Source organism: Corvus moneduloides, chromosome 12 (genome assembly GCF_009650955.1).
Source record: "Corvus moneduloides isolate bCorMon1 chromosome 12, bCorMon1.pri, whole genome shotgun sequence".
Classification (NCBI taxonomy): domain Eukaryota; kingdom Metazoa; phylum Chordata; class Aves; order Passeriformes; family Corvidae; genus Corvus; species Corvus moneduloides.
In genome coordinates, this window is record NC_045487.1 from 8,546,582 (window position 1) to 8,570,624 (window position 24,043).

Consider the following 24,043-nt stretch of genomic DNA (forward strand, 5'->3'; position numbering starts at 1 on the left):
AGGATTTGCAAAGCTAATTGTGTTTGACAATAATTCTTCCCAGTGAAGACATAAGTTATGATCCTATCTTAAATGTCGGAAGAGAGGATGATCTACTTAGCTAAAGTGAAATCCTTGTTTGCTCATCCTCAGATGTCACTGGACAACAGAGGGTCCTTCAGTAACAGATGTGGTCTCTGATAAAACCTAGCACCCTTTCTGTAACAGGATTTTTGATTCCTTTTTTTTCTAAATCAGATACACACCAACAAAGGTCCTGACAAGTGCTCGCATCCCCTGAGAGAGAGGGAGGACTAGCTCACACCACGAGCTTGCAATAGATACAGTGCTGGGATGGAAAACAGGGCTGGATGCTAGCCCAGTGTTATTAACAGATGACTACATGAAGAACAAGGCTGGTAGAAACATGCTGACCAAGACAGAGATCTCCTTCCCTGATGTGAAGCTCACAGAAAGGTTTGCTAACACAAGTGACTGACTCTCTGCTGTCCCCACCACAACCTTTGCTTACTCAACACTGAACACTGAGCTCCTGGGAGGAGCTGCTCAATCAAGCCCTACATCCTGGAAAAACATGACTACAAGCAAAGACAGCCTCAGACAGACGATAATTCAAATCATTTGGTGATGAAAGTTTTAAGCTACTGATCTGAGAAACTGGGCAGAGCCCCCTGCTTGGGTACCCTCCAGCAAAGGCAAATGGTGCTGGTGTGCGGGAACAGCACAGGGGGCTGCTGGTTCCCCTCACCTAAGCTGAGGAGAACAGGGGTGGATGAAAACCTTTCTGACTTAATAAATCCAGACTTGCCAATTTGCCAAAAAAATTTCTATAGCTTGTTTTGATTTTGATGGAGCTATAGGCAACAGCAGATCTTGTACTCTGTAGCTTTAATTTTTTGTGAATCCAGTGATTGTGGGGAGGTTTGGAACAGTAGCATTTGAGTGATGGGGAAGGAGGTGGGGCAGCAGAGCCATGTATCAGCACTGGATCTCATCGATCATTTACTGTTACTCAGACAAGCTGCTGAACTTCTGGGAAATGTGTTCTTTGCCAAAAGGAGCAGTCAAACCCAAAGAGTTATGGGTGGCACAAGGCACAAGGATCTGCATCAATTCTGTTTGAATTCAAGAGAGACTGTACATCACCAGTGCCTCCCAGCTCTGAGCATGACAGCAAGAAGTACAGTAGAGCAGGGGTCCCACAGGAGGCAGGCAGGCAGTTTGTGAAAGCATCACCAGGAATAATTAATTCTTTCTGGGTGGTTGGCTAGCAGCTGGATTTTGGGGCAAGCAAGAATAAACGCTGGGTTTTTGGGCAACTAAGAGAAGGAAACATAAGAAGGGGAAAAGAAAAGGGTGAGGACAGGCACAAGGGGCAGTGTAATGGCCTCAAAAGGATGCTGCTGAAATTTATTTGGTCCAGCTGTTGGCCAGGCTGGAGGAGATGGGAGTGATGTCCACAGCTTGGGCTGGATTTATTTCTGGCTATCACTGACAGACATCAACTCAGCAATTTAGAAGGCAAAAAGAGGGCTCAACAGCTGTATGGGGAAAGAGGTGAGCTTTGGTTTCTGGTCTTCCTCAGAGTTTAAACTGTTTTTAGCTTTGTGCCATGAAGTTGGTGCCTGACATTTTCACTTCTAAATACTCCAAGCCAGTAAGTTCCCTATCGAGTAACAGGGCTCTTGGTGCTGAAGAGGCAGAATTAAGGGATGGAGAGTGGCTCTGGGATCCCTCAGTGAACACACTGCAGCTGGGCAACAACACTGCCGCCGTTCAAACACAGAAGGAAAACTGATTCTTTTAAAGGGGGCAGAAAAAGCATGGAGAAAAAACACCCTGATTGTTCCTGTGTGAAATCTCTCTGGGAAGGCAGCCATCGCGATTGAAAGCAGCACTGTGGATGCCAGTATTGAAGTTTTGCTGTAGGAAGTACCTATGGATTAATCGATCACGCAGTTAGCACATTACCTAATATTTGTGCAAGCAAATCCCCCCTGACACAAAGCCTGCTAGGGCACTGTGAACTGGTTTATTGTCCTCTATGCTTTTCACAAATGTTTCTCCATTTGCTTGCCTTGGTGATCTGATGGCTCTAATCCCAGAGCAGCTTTTTCCATAGTCCTTTGGAAACATTCATGCTGCCACTCACCAGTTTGGGATACACCTTTCTTCTTGCCTGCTATTGTGCTTTACTGTCTAGAGGACATTTAAAGCTCCAACACTACTCCTGGGAGGTGTACTGCTATGGGACATGGCTTGAGCCAGCTCCTGCTGCCACAGGACATGAGAAGCAGTGGGGTTTGTGTGCTGTAGTGAGCTGTGACCATTAAAAACATACAGGTGTAGGAACTAATAGAAGTGAGCAGCATGCCAAGACTGTAAAATCTTTAAAGGTTTTGACAGGGTGAACTACTCCTTAAGCAAAGTGCAAATTATGGGAGCAGAGGGTTTTCAGCACCAAAAAAGTGAATCCTCTGTTTTCTAAATGGCATATATTTTTCCCAGTGTCCGAATTACAAAGGAAACTGCTGCAAGCAGGTTCCTCTTTGCCACACTAGAACTGGTTGACTCCAGGGCAAAGGAAGAAAAGGGATTTAAGAGGATCCCCAGGGGCTGGGGGGGGGGGGGGGGGGCGGGGAGGAGAGTGTTGTAATTTAAAAAAGTGATTCTGAGCAATTACAAAGCCATTTCATTCACCAAGTGACTAATAAAACACTGTGCTCTAAATGGAATGGTGAGAGAAAACTGAAGCAACCTGATTGCCTAAGGTACCCATAAATGCCTGCTCCCCTTCCCTCAGCTGCTAACAGCAAAACCCATATGTTGGCATGTTGTGTTGTTGTACTCATTTCAGAATGGCAGTAACAGGCAGGTATTTGCTGGAGAAAATGGTTCCACCACAGATCAGATCTTCTGCCATCCCCCAGCAAGTCATTAATCCTGAAGAAGTGCCCAGTGCCTCAGCAATTATTGCTTAATTACAAAATAAATGAAATACTTGGAAACAGGGGGTGCATTCTGCATAGCAGCTTGCTTTGGCTTCCGTTCAACAAAGCACTTACGTGCCTTCAGCCTTTCACTACACAACGAATGCATTAAGAAGGCAAAGCCAGAGATGATTCTGCCGCGTGTCCCTGCTGATAGGCACGGCCCCAGCAGCTGTGGAGCAGCGGCTCTGACACACCACAACAGCTCCAGTGCAGTAGGGCTGGATCTCACCTGGAGGCTGATCTCACCACGGAGCCAGTTTGCCCAGCTCACTCCTGAGGGAAATACATGTCCATCATCCTGAAAACTTCCTGGAGCAGAGGCTACAGTCATCGTCATTCCCATACACCAGTTCCAGCCAAGCTATTCCAGCCCTTCCAACCTGAGCCAGGTTTAGTAAACACACTGACACTTGCCTACACCTTCTCCAAGCAGGTCCTCCTCCTCCTCTTTGAGGCACAGTGCCCCAGACTAGACCCAGTCCTCACCTCTCCAGTCTGCCAAGATCATTTGAAGCTGTAAAGTTTATCCTCTGATATGCTGAAGCACCTCTCCCAGCTCCACATCAATGCCAGGAGTAATGACGTATTTCCATCCATGTTTCACTGATGGAAATTTAGAAGGAAATTGACATGGACCCCAGTGGAGTCCTGACTGACAGAGTCCTCTGCTCTGACCATAGGCCACTGATAATTGTATACTTTGAGAATGAGTTGTGCTAGTCACCCATTTTTGTGTAAGACCTGTAGTAGGTTTATCTGCAGTATTTTTCCAGGTCACTTTATAAAAATCCAGTGGACTCTGACAAACCCTTCCCAAAATCTAGATATGGCACCAACTATTCCTCTCCTACTTCTGCTGAAAATCAAATGAGACTAGTTTAACATGCCTCATTTTTGTATAATCCATGCTGGATGTCACTCATCTCCCTTTTTATCTCCTACCTGGTTGCAAATTATATGATTGATAGTTCAATTCTCTTGAAAACTTCTAGAAGTTGACTGGTCTATAATTCTTACTCCTCTTTTCTCCCTCTATATTTAGAGACAGGCACCATGTTTACATTTTTCTCCCTGTCTTCTGGTGCCTCACCTGCCCTCCAAGAGCTCTTAAGGAGAAGTGTTTGTATTTCTGAGATGGCGCCTATAAGTATGTACTAAGAATTTCCTTAAACATGGCTGACCTGAAGACATTTAATCTTACTAAACTTGTCCTTTCTGTGCCAGAAGGAGGGAATGGCATGCTCAGCAGTGGAGATTTGTGGACATCCCTGCATCCTCTCTTGCTTCCAGTGCTCAGCATCCTCCATTCTTTTCATAGCTTCACATGCAGGTTCTTGTGCCCCAACTGCCAATCCCTGTCTCGTCTCCTGCCCTTTGTCATCGCTCCAAAACCTCAAGCCAATGCCTCTGAAACATTTCCTGCAAAATTCAGGGAACTTTGTGTGGCTTCAAACTGTCTGCATCACTGTGAAAGACATACTTATAAACTTCCAATTGCCTACTAGAGAAAATAAAACCCATACTGTTTCTGTTTTACCTAAGATGATTTACTTTCAATCAGCAAGATGTTTCCAGCTGAATGAAGTTTTCCCATATCAATGCACATCCCTACAATTACAGTGATTTGCTTGAATAAAACCAGGCAAGAAATCACCAGGAGATTATTATACTCGAAGTGTATTGCAAGCAAATACCTTACAAATGAACGGTCCAGTTCCTATAAAAGCAGACCTGCTGCCCACCTTCACTGGGACAAATTAAGGAATTGAAAGGTCATTGCACAGCTTTCCTACAGAGCCCTGTGCCTTGGTAATGAGTTTCAGCTCTCGGGGCTCTGGGACACCGAGCTGGTTTGGGCTGGCAGTGGCACCACCCTGTGTGGCACCCACAGCTCCCCTCCAGCCTGGGTGGCTCCGAACTCCTCAGCAGCATCTCCTTCCACCTCAGGAAAGCTCAGGTCTCCAGAGTGTTCCAAGTCCACATGACACTGTGGGCAGGGAAAACCTCCCAGACAATGCAAAGTGTGTGAGATGATGCTGGTGGGTGTAAAGTGCTGCTTAAAAGGGAGGAGGTGACTCGGGCCATGGCAGAAGGGAGGAGGCATTATAGGGACAACTGAGCATTCGCCCACAGACACATTTTTGTTCAGGGTGTTGAGAGTCCCATTAGTACATTCACGTTCATGGTACAGACTGATCAAAGGTGGATTTTCGATGGAGAATCTTGGAACAAACACATCACAGAATCTATTTTTCAATAGCTCAGCAAACTTTTCAATTTTTTTCTTCTCCCTTCTCCCCCTATTTTTCTTTCAAAAATAATTTTTCTCATCTCCTACCCAGAATCAGGCAGGTTATTTTGGTGGGGCTGGGCAGAGCTTGAATCAAAAGAAAAAATCTAATTCTGAAGAAAACTCTGAAATCTTTCTTTGTAAATGGGGAAAAACAGCACAAAAATCTGACTTTAATATGTAGAGAGGAGGATGATCAAATTCTGATGGAAAATCTCCTGCTAATCAGCTACTTTAAATTTATTTTTATCTTGATATGAGGTTAAAAACTTTGTTTACAGGGGAGTTATGAAGCTAAATTCCAGCGATTCTCTTCTCACTCATTTAATAGCCTGAAATGCGATTAAAAACTCCTGGATTATGTTAAACTAAATCAATGCAGACGCCCATGACCTTGTGTTCAAAGACTGCAAAGGCACAGTTCAGACCTCCGTGACAGGGTGCAAATCTCTCTAAACTCTCATTCTTCTTCCCCCCCAGCTGTGCTAGAATGCCATGTTGTACATCCTATTTCCACAAGAAATTCTTCGAGATGAAAATTAGGATGACTGTTTGCCTACATGCCCTTTTTTTAAAAAAGAAAAACAACTTCCTTAGTCAGGGTCATCTAAAAACTGCAAATGGAGCTCATTTTAAAAAGCATAATTTTTTCAACCTGGACTTTTAACACTGGTCCAAGAAATACTGATGGAGCCCTGTGATAGGCACCCAGCTGGGGAAAATCTCCTTTCTGAAGGAAATACTTTTGGGTCACTCAAAACTGAATTCTTACCACCAAAGTATTTCTTGCATGCAAAGATATTATTCTAACTAACCAGATGGTTCACGTTAAAAAATAAGCAAATCCATCAGGCGATTGAAATGCTGCCAAAATCTACAGCCCTGGAAATGGCCGAGCTTACTCAAATCAATTGCAGAAGTTTCACGGACCTGTACAAGGCAGAAGCATTCTTGCCCCTCTAAGGCAGTTCAGTTTGTGCCTAATGCCTGTAAGTCCCTCTGATGCCTACATGGCGTCTCTTTAAAACCAGCCATGCACCTTAACTGCTGGTCAAAAAGATTGAAGATGGTGTTATAAGAAACTCTCGTGTCTGCTAAGAATCAACACTGCTACCATCTTATTTTTGTCTGTAGACAAGCAGCTATTGAGCTAACAGTGATTAGCTTCCAGACATACAGGGATCAGATACTGCATCTTCCCCAAAACCTTTGATTTCAGATTGTTTTCAGGTGTATAAAATATTTGCAGAATACGCTTCATTTCCAGTTTAATACAGCCCTAAACCAGAAACATGTACAGCACTCCCAACATGGTGCTGTGTCCCTGCAGCCCTGTGGCTGTTTGGAAGCAGCTCTTAGTCTTCTTTTAATTATTATTATTATTTTTTAATTGAGTTCTACATCAATGCCTAATTTTGGCTTTGGGCTGTCTTGAGGGGTGATCCCTGCTTTGGTTGAATGCTGTAGCTGAGATGAGAGATAATTTCCTGGACTGCATGCTGAGGTTCCTGCCATGCGTCCTTCATTGGACTGGGGTGTTGGGTTGGCTTCTGCACCCCACATTTGGGATGCACCAATGACCTTCCCATCTCTGCAGCATGAGGACTGTTTCAGCATTTACATTTTCAACAGGAAGCAGTGGAGTGAAATACTTTGTTTTTAAGTGTGTGTATAAAACAATTTCAAGAGTGTAAACAGTCTACTGCATCCTGAAAGTAATTAATTAGTGTTGATGAATGAAAGACACCAGTTCTGATACTTTAAAAGAAGGCAAGGCTGAGCAGGCAGAGCAAAGCCAGCTACTGTGCTAGTACTCCACCCAACACAATAGGAATGTAGTCATCCTTTGAAATTTAACACTACAAAGTCAGGAAAATCATAGAATTGTTTAGGTTGGAAATACCTCAAAGATCAACGAATTCAACCCTTACCCCAGCACTGCCAAGTCCACCAATAAACCAGGTCCCTAAGTGTCACATCTACATCTACACATCTTTTAAATGCATCCAGGGATGGTGACTGCCACTTCCCTGCGCAGCCTGTTCCAGTGCTTGACAACCCCTCCAATTCCTCTGATTATCTAATCTAAACCTCTCCTGGTTCAACTTTAGGCCATTTCCTCTTGTCCCATGGCTTACCCGTGACAATAAGCATTACTCACACCAAGCCTAATTGTGCACAGTCAACCATATCAGTGCTTTTACCCACCTGAGGCACCTTAATGAGTTTTTTCCTGCAGAGATTGCTGGCCACTGGTCCCCAGAGGAGTTCTGGTACCCAGACGCACTATTCTGCTCCCAAGTGCTAAGGACTATAAATTAGCTCCTCCTTTCTCAGGAGCTGCTGGTTCTGGTGAGGGTCAGCCTGTGGGCTGGCTGGGGAAGGTACACTGATGTACACAGGCTTGGGATCTGACTCCCAGCATGGAACTGCAGGGATTCAGTGCCCAGCTCAGTCCCCAGTCTAAACCTCAGACCCTTCCCCTACAGCACAGACAGGGGATGGCACTATAGGGGTGTAGTCAGGGGAAGAAAATCCCATCACACTTGCTAATACAGAAGCCACACATAGACCCTCTTTTTCCTGTCCCAAATCAGTTTCCTCTGCTCCTGAGAGGAAGATCTGCCCAGATGGCAAGAAAAGGGTGGAAGCAGGGGCACAGGCAGAGGCTGCCCCAACCCCCATGTCCCGCACAAAGCTGGGAGCAGCGCAGACTTGGGTTTTATGCAATGTCAGGCCACTGGCATAGTTTGGTTTTACTAAAATTTGCAGTTAGTTAGCTTTGATAATGTGCCCTCTCCTGGGGCCCTTAATATTAAGATCAAATATTGAATACCCTACATGCACCTAATTAGTTTTAATATGCATCCTGCTCAGCTCAGTAAGAACAGCAAAGAAACACAGTCAAAAACAATTAGATCAGGACTTTTTTCTATTAAAAAAAGACAGCTGGACTACAGATTCCTGCAGCAGCATTTGCATTAGATGAGATTGCATTTTTCTGTGGAAAAAGCCTCGGAGCCAAAAGGGTTTCAAATAGCACCAGTGGAGGCTGACAGCTGCATTCTTTGTTGTGCATTCCCAAATAATAATTAAGCAAAGGAAAAAGTGTTCCTGCTCTGAGTGACTTATCATCTCATCCCATGCAATGTGCTGCACAGTCAATCTACTTTGTCCATGCTCTGCCTGAGACCAATGAGATCCCTCAGGGAAAAAAAATCCACCGGGTTGGTGATGACCCACATGAGAGAATTCTCATTAATTCCTCGGTCGTGTTACATAAGGTCATTTTGTTGAATTAAAATTATTGGGATTAATCCTCTTAAATGTTCTCTTAGATGCAAGGGGGACCCAACTGCAGCTGGATCATCCCACAGCTGGTTCTAGAAAGTCAAAACAGTGTTTTAAAGCCCTATAATGGTTTTGTTAAATTCATCCCCTGAACAAGGACACAAAGCAGCTTTTTATGGCTTTTTTAGATCACTTACAACTTCTGTAAGCTGTCATTAACTATCATCAAAGCCTGAAAAACGAGGCAAATGGGTTCAATGTCAGTTTTACTGCCCAAACCTAAATAATATTTTTGGTTTCCCATCTGCCTCATCTGAAGTGTTTTGATAGCTGCAAGGTGACTTTGCCTCTCAAAACCTTTTCAGATGATGCTCTCCATAACCAAATATTCTGTGGACAACAGAGGAAACAAGAGGTATGCACAGTCTCTTCATTGCCCCATGCATTTCATCCACACAATCCAGTACCACTGCCAAAACCCACGATAAGAAGCCAACCCTCTGTATTTTACTGATACATTAAGAATGAGTGTACTACTCTCTCAGTGTATCAAAGCAAGGCTTTGGTAGAATGCACCTGGTTCGTGCCCTAATGCAACAAACCTGGCCTCCAAAGCCCCTCATTCTACTGAAATACAGTGGGATTCAGAGTTCCTCTTCTGTGTCTAGAGCTGATCTTTGCACAGTTGACATATTTTTCTGTGTGTCCTAGCTGTATTAGCGCTCATTAGGAATTGTGTGCTGTCATGAAAACACTCAGCTAAAATAAAAAGATGCTTTAAAGCAGCTTTGCTTTTTTGGGATATCAAATCTAGCAGCAACTGTCTTTCTGAAGCAATAATTGATGTGTTTGATTAGGTCTGGTGGCAGATGGGGGTTTTTCAGTACTTTTGATGTTTCAACATGTTAAGCTGAGAAGGAATCAATTCTGGAAAGAGCTATTATGCCATTCCTTGTATCCTGTCCATCTTCTCTGGCACAATTACAGCTCAGGGGATCCATCTCTGAGTGAGTCCCTGGGTGTGCTGCCAAGCTGACATTAGCCTCCACTAATCTCAGCTCAGAGATTTTTGAGTCATGGTGTTCCCAGTTCTGCAATGTGCTGCCTTTCTGTCAGAGGATGTCATCAAGCACCACACCACACCCCACAGATCGCAGGCCGAGGGAGAGTATCTGGCTGCTGGGAAAAATCCCTGAAGACTGCAACGGATCCTCCATCAATGGAAAATTTTGCAGTCAAAATGGGGATGGCTGGTGTAGATGAGATACAAGTCCTGGGGGGAGGAACAGCAGGCCTCTGTCACTCCTGCTGGCAGCAGAAACCCAAACCTTGCCTGTCTGGCCGTGCTATTGCTTGTAACGGGGCTGCAAAGTTTCTGCGTTTACTGGAGCCCCATGGAAGTCTGCCTGCAGCTGAAGCGTGGCTCTGATAGAGCAGGGGTAGGCAGCTCCCCAAACAGGGGTGGGGAGAGCTTGCTTTGGGCCCCGGTGCTCAGTAATGCCAGGTCATGGTTCTGAGCTCTCCCAGCCTGGCTGCTCAGGTCTGCTCACTCAGGCTTTCCAAGCTGAAGACTTTGAGCTAAAACCTGGCAGATACGGTATTTTAGGATTCTGCCCACACTGCTAATAAGATTTCACAGCAGGAAGGAGATATGTTGCACTTGTGATTAATTACATGCATTTGGATATATTTGAATCATAACCTGTTCTCTGAGTACAAGTGTAGAAGTTATCTGAAGGGAAGACAAATGCACAGCTTTTACAGCTTTTCCCTGATACCTGCCACAAGGATTCAAGTAACTTTCAGTGATTCTCAGATGCAGCTGATGTTCAGAAAATACCAGTGGGAGGACAAGACTTTGGCTGGTCTAACTCAGCACATGCACCCAGAGATACCTTACCTGTAGCAATGGGAGAAGGCCCCACCTCAGCTCTGAGTCTCCCACCTAAAATTGCTACAGAAAGATGAAGGAACAGTTTTTTCCAGCGCTTCTCCAAGGTTTTCAGCCAACCTATTCCAGCACAATACTGTTTCAAAGAGGATTTGAAGACCTTGGGCATCCTCAGTGTCTCATGGCATTTCCTGGCACAGAGGACACCTGCTCTGGGGTCCCTCTGTGTGACTCTCTCTCTCCTGTTTCTCTGAGCTGAGACAGCCAGTCAGAGCCTTCATGTGAGGCTGCTGGGGTGCTGGGTGGAACTGGGAGGTGGGGTGCTGTCAGTAGAGGAAGAGTACAAACATATGAGACAGTGAATGCACCCACTGCCAAAAGACCACAAATAATTATTTGTCCTTGCTCCGCAGAGTGAGCTGGCCCCTTTGTAACCGGATCCAAGTGCTGTCCTGTGACCTCCCGGTGGCAGTGAGAGAGAAGGACAGGGCTCTAACCAGAATTCCTGTAAAATCAGCAGACCAAGGGCTGGCCATTGGCACAAAGCAGACAAGCTCCCCTGCATCCCTGGGTGACTCAGCCACCCTGACGGGATCTGTAGAGTGCCCTTGTGCCCCAGGCACACCTCTCACACGCTTGCTGGGTAAGGCATGGGTCCCTGCACCTTCCTAGAGCTTCATGTCAGCTTTTGGCACAGCAGCTCCTGCCAGCAGAGAAAGGAGTGATCAAGAATCAAGTATCTGGGGTACCCTGGCCAGACATTCTTCCATCTGAAAGCCTGGCTTACAGCCAGACCGGCACTTAAGTTCTCCTTCCCAGGCCCATTCTTTGTTAATGGGAGCCCCAGGAGCACTGCACTACCAAGAAGCAAGGTGGAGACTGCTGGGAAGCGATTGTCTGGGGACAGCCATCGGAGAGCACGCCTGGCACCTCTTCCCCATCCCCTCCTGTGGCTGCACTGCCTCATGGCCACCAGACCCCACAGAGGCAGCAGGTGCCATGGTGCAAGCCGCTGCCCCTGGGTGTACAGACTCATTCTGCTTCAGCCACCACTGTCTTTCCAGGAGACACAATAACTGAGAGCAGAGCCACATTTAAATGGATGTGTAAATGTGTTTGCCCATTACGCTGGGAAGCAACCACTGCTGCAAACACCTCAGAACATGAGTATATTCCTCCTACTGCTTTCATCAGTCTTTGTCATCCCCCATGTCCTCATCTTCAACTGAAAAATTCCTTATTGATTTAATTTGCAAATTTGCCTATAAGTCTCTCCCAAGAGTACCTGAGAAGATGCTAGACAGTTCAAAGTGACTGTTTGAACTGTCTTATAAAGCAACCAGCTAGATATGGTAAATCTGCATTGTAATAAATTTACTCCACATCTGATCATCAGAGTTTAAGCTTATCTCTAGTATTATTTTACTGTCCCCAGTGTAAAAGATTACTGCCTTCTGAAGAGGTTTGATTAGATTCAGAGAGGCTGAGGTTTAATGAGCATAGACTTTGACTCTCTCTTCCCACCCACACAGTGGGTGCACGGCTGGTATTTGGATGATGAGCCGTTTTGATAGTGTAGATTTCTGTTTTTCCAAAATGTATCTAGGAAAGTTTGGACAACTCATTTGTTTCTCAGAGCTTTCAAGTTTTCCAAACAGCACAGACCTTCCCTGTCCTCTCTGGCTGGGCTTCCCTCCTGTCACCTGCAGTCCCACGAACAGGAACTGCTCCCAGCTTTACTACTGGTGTGGGGAGGTGAGCTGGGAGCACCTCTGCCCTTTGGGGGATGTGGGCAGGAAGGAAAGAAAACAAATACAATGGTGATCTAATCTTAGGAGACATAGGTAAGGGAGTGCTGATTTAGCATCCAATAGGTCTGCCAGTGTCCCCTTTAAACAGGGTGATCGTGGCTTACTAATATCCATATAACAGATTTACAACCTACAGAATATGAGAAAATGCATGATAAAAAGTAGCACCTAATCTGTGAGCAGAGGCAATAGTGCTGAGTAACCTTCGGCAAACAAGTGGCTCATTAACCAATCAATTGACAATGTTAAATAGAATAACTCACGCTGAACACGGCTGCTGCCCTGGCAGGGCTGGGGAAGGCAGGCGGGGTGGATGAGCCCATCCCCACTTTGGGAAGGATTGTCACAGGTGTCTCTACTTGGGAACTGGAGACCTGAAAATCACATTTATTCCAACTAATGCCCAAACAAGAGCCTGAGACAGGGTCAAAGGTCCACTGAGAAAACCATTCTGCAAGCATCTCCAGGACTAGGCACGGATGGGACACAGCCTCTCTCTTCCCTTGGTGTCCTGGCCTCTTGGGGACTTCTGTAAGGTGCCACATGCTGAAACCACTCCAATACACCCTGCTGGGACCAAACCACAGCATGAGGGAAGACTCCAAGATGCAGGCTGTGATGTCCTGAGGGACTCCCATCCAACACCTCACACCCTGGAGCCTGAGCCACACGGGACTTAAGCGTGAAGATACCATCCCTTTTGAGGGATGGAGAGCAGACATACCTGTACAGACACCTGCAGGCCAGCCAGGGGCCTCTCTCGTGGGCAGGCCAAGTGACCCACTTGGTCTCTGCAGCAGCTCATGTGACACCACTACAGCCCAACCACGCTGTTGGCCTGGGGGTGTTGTGGCCACACCAGCTCCTGCCAGAAATGTGTGGCAGCAGGCAGCCCATGCACAGCTCAAAGTGGTCAGGATTTGGCCCTCTGAAGGGAGAACCTGGGCACTGGAGCTCCAGTCTGCCACTGCCAACCCCAGGAACCAGACTAGCCTTGAGGTTGCTTTATCTGGAAGTGAAACTTCTATTGCTGTTTTTCACTGATACCTCCCAGAATATCCCACATTCCTCAGAATATCAGGGCATGATGCAAGATTGTTCCCTCCTCTTCATTCCTATATCCTTTCTTTAGAGGATCCTCAGCAATGAGGCTTTCACCTCTTCTCTAGGAATAATAATCCACAGAATAACACATTTCATCCCTTAGAAATAATTCCTGCCATCCAGTTAAAATTTATCTATTGACAAACTCAAAACCAGCTTCCACAATGTCATTCACACAGCTATTTTTAGTACCAGTGTTGCCAGCAGAAATAACAGGCCTGAGGTGTTTCCTCCCCCCGGCTTAGAATGAGGCTTCTGAAATTATAGATGGGAGCACTAATTGAGTACCAAGAATGTTACAAACGATTTGCACCGCTGTGGAATCTGGTAGCAAACCAGCGTGCTTCCAACCCCACTTGCACATGCAATTATGCCACTGTCCACTCAAAGGGTGCATATCCACTGGCAGGAGTATTTGTGGCCAGTTTACATTTGTTTCTAGAAACCATCCCTGGCAAGAAAGCATTTCACATTTTACCCCAAAATAACATTAAAGAACTTCCCCTCCCCTTGTTTTTTATTTGTGGTTCTACAGACATAATAAGCCTGAAAGGAATCCTTCGATTCTTTTGGTTTCTGTGGTGGTGCGATGGACTCATGCCCATGGTTCCAGGACTCCCCAGACCACCTCCCAGTCCCACACAGGACCAGCCCAGGAAGGGCTTCCTTGCCAAAGTCTTGCAAGCAAGCAACTGTGCACAGCTAAGGCTAAACTGTAACACAGCTACTGAGCAACAAAAGGAAAGAAAAGCTTTCTGTTCTCCAGTCATTTAAACAAATAAGATAAACAGCATTTCCCAGCCCATGAAGATTATGTGTGGCTTTTGTCTCTCCTGCTTTGGTTTCCTGTGCTAAGCACTCACTCACCCATTCACAGTCACTAATGCCCAAGGCTCGGAGTAGCACTCCCTTGTGTTGATTTCCATGTGTACTTTAGGGTTTCTTTACATACCCAAAACCTCATTATCACTCTAAACCACGGTAAATTACAGGAACAGTGGGCTGATAAAAGTCTTCCTAATTCAAAGCAATAGTGAGCTTATTATTACTGAAAGCACTGGTCCCTGGCTGCAGCAGCACACAAGAATTGAGTGGGAGAAGTAAGAAGAACCTGGCTGGCTAAACACCCGGGATGGAAGGATGTACACAGGAGTGACACAGATCCATTGGTGCGGCAGCAGAAGGCAGGCAGGCCCCCGTGCCAGGGCTGGGGGAACAGAGTCACCTCAGAGGACTATTTGCGCCTCAAAACCAACAAGATTTCTTGATCGTTCAATTCAGATCTCTCTTGTCCCCTCCCTAGTATCTTCCTAACTCAACATACTATTTCTGGCTTATTTTTCTTTCAATTGCCCCTCATTTCCTTATTTTACTCACTCTCCTTTTCTTGAAGCATGAATATTAATGTCAATCTCGGCTCATTTAGTGTTGCCTCTTGCTACCCCACTCCCTTCAGGAACCACCTTTGGCAATTTGGAACCTTCCTTTTATTAGTTTGTCCACCCAGGAACTCACAGCTTCATAAAACCTTGCAAACCTGCGGCAGCAGAAGGAATCCTGTCACATGGAAAGCCAACGTGTCCGAGTTCAGTCGAATCCGGCTGGCAGTGCAGCTGTGGGGGGGACCATGGGCTCGATCCCCCTGAGCTACCTGCCAGATGATGGAAAGACACAATGTACTTAACGCTGAGTCCTTACTACGCAAATTTCCTGGGCCCTGTGCAATTAGTCATCAGCAAAGGGGTTGTTAAGTGCTGGATAGAAACTCTGCTGAAATCTGTAAGTGTCTCTGGTTTCTTACCGAAGAGTTGGATCAGGCCCTGGGAATGCATTTGTTTGTTTTTCCCTTGTCATCAGCCTGCCTTTGGCTGAAAGCTATAATCCATTCAGGGAGGACCTGTTTATCTGTGAGAATAGCAGCACTGCTGTGAAGAGGTAAGAGTGGGAGTGTGCTTCAGGCAAAAAAATGCAGATTATAGCCCCGCTAGTAATGAATTCAGCACAGAAAGAAAGAAATGCGGGCTGTTCTAATTTTCTGAATAGATGTAATTCCATTTTGTTCCCTGTGAGTCCCTTCTCTGACAATTGTCTGAGTGGAGGGAGGAAAAAAGGGTTCCAAGCAAAACACTTGTCTATAAAGGATGTTATTAAAATGTCCTACTTGAACACAGGCTCTCTGCAGACCAGGGTTGCAGAATACAAACGTTCTCTCTCCCTTAGACAAGCTTTGTCTAAATGCAGAATGTTTCTCAATTATTTTCCAAAAGCACAATTGCTATCATCAGAATTAGAGCTGGCTTGACTTGTCCTGCCTGATTTAGCACCCACTTGAACGGGGTAGGTTCAGAAGTTCAACATGAACTTGAGGGCTGTTGGATTTGCAGCAGGCTTTAAAAACTGCTCAAGAAAAAAACACGGTGAGAGAATAGATGTGAGATATACAGAAAATAGGGATGAAAACCTGAGGGTGGTCAGAGAAAAAAAAAATCTGGTGAGTGAAAATCCACTGAAGAAACTCCATGGCAAAAGTCTCTGACTTTGGTAAACTTTCATCACTTGGCTTCTGAGGTCTCATGCTCATTCACACCTGCATAAAAACTTGGTTCCATAGACTCACTCAACCTGGCAAGTCTTTAGCCAAGAATTTGGCTGGAGGTCTGCAGCATGGATGTCAGTTAAGTTTTAGCACAAAAATTTGCCCTACCATCCTCCAATATAACTTCCTTTTCTTTATTGGTCAGAGCAACGTGTCCTGTCCTCGGGCATGCACTACAAACAGGATGGGTGTCCCATGAGACAGGAAAATGTGTATTTTTGTGGCCATGTGTGGGGTTTGTTCACTGCAAAATTTAGGAGTGATGGGACTTCCCAAGGCACTCCCTGCAATGCAATCAATTACATCGCACCATGAACCTATCTAACCCGGGAAGCCTGAAAGCATCTCACCAGTCCTCCAAGAGCTTTTCTTCAACTTCTCCTTGATTTGTGGGAAGAAAGGTGTCTTAATTCTGCAGAGCTGGATTCCAACTAGACACAGTGGGCTAGGGTTGAAATAGAAATAAACAAGAGAGAACCTGGTTGTCCCTCATCCCATCACTCTCTTGAAGAGTGAAGAAACTTGTTCTGACCTTCCCTCTTAAACTAGAGGAAGCTTTTGCATATGAATTCTGATCTGCCTTTTACATTTACATTCCCATACCACACAGAAGTACCAGGGGCACCAAAGCTTTATGCCAAGATCAAAGGGAACTGGGGAAAGTGCTAAGGACAATCACGTTCTGTTCATTATGTGAGTAGCAGCACCATCCCCAGCATGCTAGGGCCATGTCCCTTGTGAAGAGGACACAGTCCCTTCCCCTAAACTCTATGTGACTGTGCTATTATTGGTACACTCAATGCTGAATGGCCAAAGGAAAACACTGCACTGGCTCTTGCTTTTTTCAGATACAGAAAGGACAGCAGGCACAAAGGCAAACATAGCCTCTCCTGTGTACATGTGACAGTCACCGCATAAGTGACTCGCCATCAAAATGCCTCATTCCTGCTGACAGGTCTTGTCCTAAAACAATGTCTTAAAAGTCTGCAGCTGGGCAGGATTTTCCATATCCAGCTGAAACTGCCAAAAGAACAGCAAAAGCCCTGCTAGCAGAAAAGATGCCTCTTAGATTGGAGAGAAAAGCCTTCCCAGCAGTCTGTCTATGAGCAGTGGACATGGCCTGCCATCCTCCTGAGTGGATGTGCAGCTGTGGCATCTTAAAGCAGAGTATGCTTGGGAAAGGGGGTCTGCTCTGCTCCATGCCTGTGCAGAACTGTGGATAAAGGGTATTTCACAGAGGGAATGGTACAGTTCCTGTGACCAACCAGGGTGGTTTTCCTTTGCTATGTTCACCTAGATTTGGGCTCTTGGCTCCGAAATGTTGAGTCTATTTTCACATGGCAGCTGCTTGGTACAGACTGTACCCCTGTAAGAACTTGGCTTAACTTGGGTGAAGCACAGTTGCAGCTCTGGGACAATGTAGTTTCTCCCTCTTAAATGCAGCACCTTTATATTTGTTACTGAGTTTTACCTCATTGGTTTTCCTGGGCTGTTTCAGCAGCACTCCTGCTGTCTGCAGAAACCCTTCCAGCTCTTCCCCAGTATTTCTGAGCTATATCTTTCTCTGAGTTGTACTCTTTTTATACTACCACACCAAACACGAATGGCAACACTGAATAGCACTGGGAGCATGACCAGATAATGTCAGGAAAAACATCCCCTCAGTTTGAAAGGCAATAAAAACAATGTGGGCACTTACAAGCCCACTGCACACTCACTCTATGCTCAACACCATGTCTTACATGGTGCTGTTTATAGGCTGCTTGATAATTTTTGATGGCATCCCTCACTACCAAGTTCAGGTACAGCAACACTCACTTCTGTAATCCCTCTTTGTTTTTCTAAACTAGTGGTCTTGCTTTCTACCCCCACTGCAGATAATCCATAAAAGAAAACGGTGTACCTTTCCATTTTTATCCTAATGATTGCTTCTGAGTTGTTTTGCCATAAGCAGGTCATCCCTTACAAATGAATGAGAGCACCCCAAACACAGGAGCCTCTAACGCTGCCACTGCAAAAATATCTTTGGTTTGTATCCCTTCTGACAGAGCAGAGGAAAAAAATCCCAAATTGATCAGCAACAAACCAGCCTCTACTACCCGGATGATGCCTGGCTTCTTTCCAGCCTAACAGAGTAGCAAGAACAAAACCCTTGCTGAGCATGCTGCCTCCGATCCTGCCCCGCTCCAGCGAAGGATGTGTTGACACCAAATGCTGTGCGAAGACAGACTAGAGCCAAGCTGAAATGCTCTCAGCTTGGCTGGGTGTCAAAGCACTGCTTGGAGCTCAGCTGATCCAAGGGCAGGTAGTGTAGGGTGCCTGGCTAGGGGAACAATGCTGAGCTTTCACAGCCAGGCTCAAACTACAGAGACCAAGCCCCTGTCCCTTCTCCCAGGGGTAGGTTCCCCTCCTTGCTCCCAATAATATCCCACAGAGGCCTGTTTTTTGAAGGCTGTGGTGGCCTTGGCAAGCAACAGGAGACCTCAGGGACCTGTCTGGAAAAGGAAATGCATGGAGCATCAGGAAAGGAGCTCCTGCAAAACGAATTAGCCCTGTTAACTAGCACACATTCCTTACAGCACGGCACAAGGAAATCCCAGCCAGCATTTCTAAACCTTATCCATCTTGCAAAAGTTTCCACCCTTGCTGTTGTTTACAAGCTTAACAAACTGAAGACTGTTTGAAAGAGATCACTCCTTAATCTGGCTTGTCCTAAAACCAATAGGAGAGGAGAAAGGCAAGGTCATGCATATCCAAGGCCAGCACAGAAACATCCTTATTTATCTTCCCTAAGCTGTTTGAAATGTTAACTCCTTCAAGATACACTGAAATAGTCAAGCTTTGAATTTGGTGGTGACTGCAGGTGGTGGAGAAACCCAGACACTTTGTTAGCAGTTAGTTTTAGTTGGGTTCAAACTTCACCCTGTTGGTCCCTTTGTGCAGGTCCAAGCCATGGGACCAAATATGCAGCAAAGTCCCAGATGAGTATCTCCTGCCTTCTCCTTCCTACTCAGCTACAAGCTGTGGGTCAGCCTCAAAACCCGACTTCTGTGGCACTGCCAGGTGCCTGAAGAAAACAAGCTTCCAAGAGTCTAATTATGCATCCCCAACATGAAAAGCCACCCTCTAAAGATCTGATTGGGGAACATGGAGCCAAGGAGTAAGACAGACAGCTGAGCATAAAGTTATTTTTTAGAAGCTGAGTTTAAGGTTGGCTAAAAATATGGCCTATCCCTTTCAAGGGTTATTTTGCTTACGGTGTTGACAAGAATAAAGCTATTAGTAACAGAGCATTCAGAGTATTTGGGGCTGGTGTTTGTCTGTCAGTCACTCGTCCTCCAAAACGCTCTTGTCAACATTTGGAAAGCAAGTGGGATGTATGCTCCAGCCCCCTCCCGGGAAAGCTGGGAGAGGATAATGAAGCTGTAAGAGCTGCAAAAACCTGGGGCTAAAGAAAACAGGATGGGGGAAAGAAAGGGAAAAAAAAAATCTGTTCAGAAGCAAAAGTATTAGAAACCCCAAATGTCTAGAAAAATGGTTACAGAGGAAGAAAAAAATCAAGTACAGGGAAAAGTAACAAAACCAATTGTTTACAAAAAACCTTGAAAATGCAGAAAATAAAATAAGAGCTAGTGAGTGGAGATAACTTAGGGGAAGAGGAAAATCAAGTTATCATCTTTTCCTGGTGTAGCGCCAGAAGTGTGTTCACATAGCATGGATTTCCAGGACATGTAAAGCACTTGCCTTAGAAAAAAGAGCTCTGTGCCTTAGGCACCCCAGAAGTATAGGGCTGGGGGGTACCTTGAGCACCAGCCTTGCAGTCTGCTCTCTAACCCAGCTTGCTCGACTGCCACATGGCAGAGGTGATCACAGGGAAATTGATTTCCTGCTTGTGCTTCTCCTTATCTCCCACAACCAGTGCACGAACCTCTTCAGTCTGCACTACCCCAAACCAGCCTCTTGTCTCCCTCCTCTGCACCTCTAACAGACCCTGAAACAGAACATGTTGTCTCCTTTCCTCTCCTCGGCTCTTCAGGACTGAGCTTCTAGTGTTGACATTCCTTTTCCAAGGGAAATCCTTTGCATTTCCCCTTGGTGCTCCCTATGGAAGGTAAGTGTTCTGTTGTTTAACAGCAGACTGAAATTTAAAGTACCTGTTCGGAAAGGGGAGCCGGAACCTGGTAGGGGTTGTTCCCTGCACCCACTGTCCAGGGCAAATTTACTGCTCACTCTCTCCTCGTCACAATACCAGCTCCAGCCTCGCCCCTACGTCTCCACCACCAACTTAAAGATTTGCAGAGCCAAGAGATATTCAGTGCTTAGCACAGCGACTTCTGTTGTGACTAATCCTGCAGTTAGACACCTTTTACCAGGGATCCCATTGCTGACACACAAACGGCTTTCTTGCTGCCTGGGTCCGCGGCACACAGTGGAGAAGGCAGAGTGAGCTCAGCCTCAGCTGCTGCCTGTGCCCATGTAACACACAGACAAAACAGCGAGCTGCCTCTTCCCCCATGGTGTAGAACCTCTTACCTGGGCTGTGTTGGGAAGAATGGCCTCAGCTAAGCATGCCAGGCAGTAACTCTGGTCTGCAGAAACGGGACAATAATCTGGCAGCACAGGAAAACCCTGAGGTGCCCAGTCTTACCTTAGATGATACAAATGCGTAACTGAGCAGTTCTGAGCCAGGGGGGTTTTGCCACTAAGATACCACCTGTGACAATGAAATGTGCACAGGCGAAGTGTACCTTTACAGGCATAACCTGGGGGATGAAAAGTAACTTTACTCAGGCTCAATTTCCACCTCAATCCATGAAGTTGGTCTAAACAGATTGAGAGGTGAGTCACTTAGAGCTATCTATCTTCACAAGGAGCTCATCAATTTGAGTAAGCCATCAGCCCCGGGCTATAGCACATGGCTATTCCTGCTTTCACCCTCCAAAGCAGCACTGTTGAGATCCGTGGAGCTCTGTGGATTTACATCAGTAACAGCAGAGAAGGAATAGTCCCAGTGCAAGAAAATGGTTGTGGTCCTGCTCCTGTTGAAGTTCATCTCAAAGCTCTTTGACATGGCCAGGGATGCAGCTGACCTGGCCAGCTGTGCCCATAACCAAGCGCAGAGCTCAGAAGAAAACAAAACTATTGTAGAGGAAGAAAGCCCCGAGTTGGGGTTCCTCCCCTCCCACCTGTCCGCTCTCCCCTACAGCGAGTCACTGGGATCTCACACCTGCTTATTGCTAAGCTGCCAAATAGCTTATCCCTAGGCCTGAGACCAGCCTGGAAAGGCTGCCATGTTCAAGAGGGCACAGCTCCCTGTGCAGGGTCTCCCTGAGCAGATGGACTTGCTCTCTAGCAGGACACAGCATGTGCCAAGGGGAAGTGGAGTAAGGAGCAGAGGGTCTGTGGAAAAGGCATGAGCAGAACCCAGATGTCCATGCTCTGCACTAGTTCACATGAGACCCGTGGCAGCATTTAGAAGAAAATGGGGGAATTAAATGGTTTTGTGAGCAAAGACATATTTTCAGGGTTTTTCACCTCATGGCTTTGTCATTAGCTTTCTAAGGAGGAGCTTCTATGATGAAAAATGCAACCCATCCCACTGGTTCTCCAGAAAGAGGTAAGGCTGCAGTCACCAAGGGTGAAATCCTGTTTGCTTCACCTGTGGGCCTTAAACACACAACAGGCTGTAAATACTGCTCAGAGCAGGTTTACAAGGTGGAAACCCTTTGGAGACCTTTAACTGCAGGGGAAGGAAGGTAAATATGCCAATGATATGAACAAATTCTAAATATTTAGTTGTTTAAATAAATAAAGCTTTTACAGATTTTTGGGATCTAATATTCATGGTATGCTGGGGGTTGTCTAGACTGTGCACCAAGGCATAAAACCATTTTAAGAGGGTAGAAAATTACATTCAGGCTCAGAAAGGTGAATCGGGTTGTGTGCTGAGTGCTGGTCCAGGCCTTCGTATCACTTCAGTACAAAATGTGCCACCATTCGCTGGGCATTGTGGCAAAATGACAAGTAACAAGACCAGAATGAGATTATTTTCTTTTCTAAACATGTTGAACAAGAAGTGGATCTCTGTCAGCCACTAACATTGCAAGCTGTACGTGTCCCTGGGAAGGCGCTCAGCAAAAGGTGGAAATAAGCAGCTGTGCTAATTCATTAGTTTCATTTGTGAAATCAGTCTAGAAACGACCTGATTTTCAGTTTTATAAAACCAGAACATTTAAAGTGCTTTAGTGAAACTGATTGTTTGAAGCAGTTGGAGGACTAGAAAAAAAGGCCATTGTAATCCTTTTGGGAAGCAGCTTTCCAGTTAGCAGTATGCCAGCTCAGTGTCACCATCAGAGCTTCAATACAGGCTTCCTGACTTGATAAAAACACCACCCTGTTTCTCTAAGACTTTAAAATGCTGTTCAGGATCCAGTGTTTTCCCTGTGCCTGTGTCTGTAATCACACTGCATGATCCCAGAGAAAACGCAGCCAGCAAAGATGGGCTGCTCTGACCTGAGCAACTGTCTCCTTGTATTTGTGCTTTTGTCTTGGCATTTTCAGCAGGGTACAATTAATTAAAATTCCTGATTAATTAAAATGTTTTGCAACAACGGCAGCAAAAATTGCTTGGAGAAAAGCCTGTGCAAAGTGAAACTGGAGCCTAGTTGTTATGAATATGCATAGTGCCCAAAGTACACTGTACTGGCATGTGCAACCTGTCCCCAAAGTAAATGACATAATAAAGGAGAAGGAAAGTAGAGTCTTGACAGATGATGAAAAAGGGGTGTAAAAATTTGCATTACCCCCAGTATTTCCCCTACTGCCTGTATCTCACATTGCAAGTGAATGGAAATACAGTGGCTTTCAGTACAGCTGGATGAATGCATGGCTCTGCTAAGGAATTAGGACTTGGCCAGTGCTCCTGCTCCTTGTCCTAACCATCACTGGCTGAAAAAGCTCGTACAAGTTGCTTTCCCCTTCTGGGTCTCAGTTTCCCCTCTGTAAAATGCGAGCAACACTACTTCTCTATCTTGTGTGAAGTGCTACGAGAGAGAAAGAAATACAGTACAGAAAGAGAAATACGTGTTAGCAAGTGACTCTCTTTCCTTTTGCCTTTGTCAGATCCGTACTATAACGGGAGCCAGCTCCGGTCGCTCGGAGCTGTGAGGAAATCTTTGTTGTGCTCTGAAAGCCCTGCAGCAGACTGTCATTGTCAAAGCGCTGATGAATGGTTCCACTGGGGATCCAGAGCCTGCTCCGGCGGGAAAGCAGCAAGGCTCAATAAACAGCTCCTGCTATTGCCCAATCCGGATAATTAACACTTCTGCAGTTTTACACGGAAAAGGCCACGTTGTTGCGAAGAAGGCAGGGGGCCGTTGGCCCCGTTCTGTCAGTGGAAGCAGCCCCGGCCCTGGCTCTGCCTCTCAGAGGGAATGCCCGCTTTGAAATGCCAGCAAAGGGGATCAAGTTTCTCCCCTTCCCCTCCTTTCCTTTTTAAAACAGGGTTTCTTTGGCAGGCATGACTCCCACTTTAGCAATTGAAGGGCTACATGGAAGAAGTCATACTCCAAAAGAGCAATTTCAAAAAACATCTGCCTGCAAATCATAGGTGTTTATGTAGCAGCTCTGTTCCTGGAGGGGGTGCATATTCTGGGCTGCTCATTTTTAGGGTCAAAAATTACATTTTGCAACTTCCACACCAAGAGCAAAGAGTCAGAAAGAGGGATCTCTTGACTTGATCTCTTGCCAGGACGTATGCCAGTGCAAGGCAAAATTCTTTCAGGGCAGGATGACACATAACGACCATGGTCACTGACAGTGGTATGTACACAAGTCAGAAAAAAATCTTGATTATGAGAGGTTTTGCAGATTTTCAGGTGTTTAAAGAGATGACTCATACGAAATTGCTGCTCTATAGCATATAAAAATTGCATTTCTCAGATCTCTCATACTAAAGTATGATGAACACACTTCTTTCTAGTTGTATTTAGATTTTTAAGGTTTTTGGGTCCACCATCAACTTCTATGCTGCTACGTAGGATGAGTTGTTTTTTTTTTTAAACCCCA

The 24,043-nt window shown here is 45.7% G+C and overlaps 1 protein-coding gene across 2 annotated transcripts in view; it reads right to left on the reverse strand.

The window, feature by feature from the left end:
- The window catches only part of GNAO1 (G protein subunit alpha o1), a 145,895-nt gene that overhangs the window by 94,633 nt on the left and 27,219 nt on the right, over positions 1 to 24,043 (reverse strand). The gene's annotated exons all lie outside the window — the stretch shown is intronic.